General features: G+C 42.3%; 1 pseudogene; it reads left to right on the top strand.

The window, feature by feature from the left end:
• The window catches only part of LOC146448051 (large subunit ribosomal RNA), a pseudogene marked incomplete at its 5' end in the record, with an annotated part of 1,676 nt that extends 1,595 nt beyond the window's left edge, over positions 1-81 (top strand).
• Between the last annotated feature and the right edge of the window lie 2,419 nt (positions 82-2,500).

The raw sequence follows: 2,500 nt of genomic DNA, 5'->3' as shown, positions 1-2,500 counted from the left end.
ATAAAGAACGGGGTATTGTAAGTTGTAGAGTAGCCTTGTTGCTACGATCTTCTGAGATTAAGCCTTTGTTCTAAGATTTGTATCACATCTTTTTTTTGACAAGGTCAAAAGTCCTCCTCACACCATGAAATATTTTTTAAGTCAAAGGTCCTCCTCACACCACAAAATATTTTCAAAGTCAAAAGTCCTCCTCACACAATTTAATATTTTGTAACTGAAAGGTCCACCACAAAACCCAATTCTTTTCTAAGTGAAAAGTCCTCAAAATTTTTAGAAAAACTCTTAGAAAAATTGTTTGGTATGAGAAGGACCTCGACTTCGAAAATTCTGTGGTGTGGGGAGGTCTTTTGACCTACCAAAAAAATTGGTGGTGTGAGGAGGACCTCTGACTTAGAATTAGGGTTTGAAATGGGGTTAGGGTTAGGGTTAGGGTAAGTGTTAGGGTTAGGAAAAAGGTTTAAATGATATTTGGAGAGGTTTTTCGGGTGTTTAGAGGCTATTTATGCTATGTAACGAGTATTTGCTTATATACTTGCTTATATACTTAGGTCAACAATTTATAGCAAAAATGTGTTCCAGCCAAGTTCTTTTAGACGCTCTTTCGAATGGCAACATTCCCGATTGAAAATGGCGACCTACCAAAATCCGCACTTTGCTTCCCCGTCCATATAGAGGTGAGTATTTGACTTTGCTTCCGTCAGAGTCAAGGAAACACATTGAAAATGGAATCAGCATACAAGAAAACCTAGTTTGGGATAGGTTTTGTGCCTTCCGTGGTATTATAACCATAGAACTGCTCCTGAGGGGGGTAGGGTAGGCCCACCAAAAAGTGCACTTCTGGTTAGGTCGCTAATTTCTAAAATAAATGTGTCCCAACCAAGTTTTTTTGGACGCTCTTTCGAATGGCAACATTCCTGATTGAAAATGCCGACCTACCAAAATCCGCACTTTGCTTCCCCGTCCATATAGGGGTGAGTATTTGGCTTTGCTTTCGTCAGAGTCAAGGAAACACATTGAAAATGGAATCAGCATACAAGAAAACCTAGTTTGGGATAGGTTTTGTGCCTTCCGTGGTATTATAACCATAGAACTGCTCCTGAGGGGGGTAGGGTAGGCCCACCAAAAAGTGCACTTCTGGTTAGGTCGCTAATTTCTAAAATAAATGTGTCCCAACCAAGTTTTTTTGGACGCTCTTTCGAATGGCAACATTCCTGATTGAAAATGCCGACCTACCAAAATCCGCACTTTGCTTCCCCGTCCATATAGGGGTGAGTATTTGGCTTTGCCTTTGTCAGACTCAAGTAAAAGCATTTAAAATGGAGTCAGCATACAAGAAAACCTAGATTGGGATAGTTTTTCTGCCTACCGTGGGATCATAACCATAGAACTGCCCCTGAGGGAGGTAGGGTTAGGGTTAGCGTTAGGGTTAACGTTGGGGTTAGGATTGAAGACAGAAGATTGGTGATGTCAGGAGGACCTTCTTAAAACAAACAGAAATACACTTATTAGGGGACTAGGGCCAGTGGACTCAGAAATGTCTTTCGTAGCAGTCTCCTATAAGAGTATTTTTCTCTGATTTAGGTGACTCCTCCTCACACCACCATTTTTCTTAGTCGAAAGACCTCTTCACAGCACGACTTTCCTGATGGATTTCTATGTAACTGCTCGTGCTGAGAGGTGTGTCGAAAGTTGATCATGTTCCCGTAAAATCTGAGGTCTCCACTGTCTAGCGAGGTACTTACAGTGAATATAGTGAATTTTTCAAAAATTGGAGAATTCTGACTTTTGCGATGAATTTTAATGTAATTGGTCGTGCTGAGAGGCGTGTTAAAATTTGAACATGTTCCCGTAAAATCTGAGGTGAGAATTAGTGAGGTACTTACAGTGCGTATAGTGACAAATCTTTAAAAGCGTGAAATTATGGGATGTTGTGGCTTCAATGGGTTTTTAAGATGTCACCAGTCATTTGGCATGACTTACAAACGATTTGGCTGGTTGTGGGTTCGATTTTCAAAATTTCATTTTTTTCGCGTTTTTATTTTCTGTCTACCATATCATGCAGTCTCCTTATTAGCGTTTGGGGGTTATAGTGTGGGCAGGTTGGTCGCAAAGGTTCCGAGAGGAGCTGGCTAGTAAACCCTGTCCCTTATGTTCCACGGCGGCAAGGCGGAGAAATAGAGGGCAGAATTGACTAACGGGCAAGGAAAGTTGGGCTTGTAGCTTTCCTTTCGAAGGAGGGAAAAGATGATGCCCGAAAGCATTGTCACTGTAGTGGCAGGCAGAGTGTAGATGGAAGTTGTGTACGCTAGCCTTTGGCTAATGATAGAGACAAAAGAGCAGGAGGATATTTTCCTTCGCAGAAGCACTTTTCTTGCCTTCCTTCAGCTCGCTTGGCGAGTCTGACAGGTATGCCTGAACTGTGCACGGGTCCAGTTGTGAGAAAGACGTGGCAAACAAGACGGGGTTTCCCTTGACCGAGGGACCGTGTGGTCCGTTTGGC

This window comes from Pavona decussata, unplaced genomic scaffold (genome assembly GCF_977016875.1).
Source record: "Pavona decussata unplaced genomic scaffold, jaPavDecu1.1 SCAFFOLD_1427, whole genome shotgun sequence".
NCBI lineage: Eukaryota > Metazoa > Cnidaria > Anthozoa > Scleractinia > Agariciidae > Pavona > Pavona decussata.
Note: the sequence above shows the minus strand (reverse complement) of the source record. Positions and strands in the feature narration are given on the sequence as shown.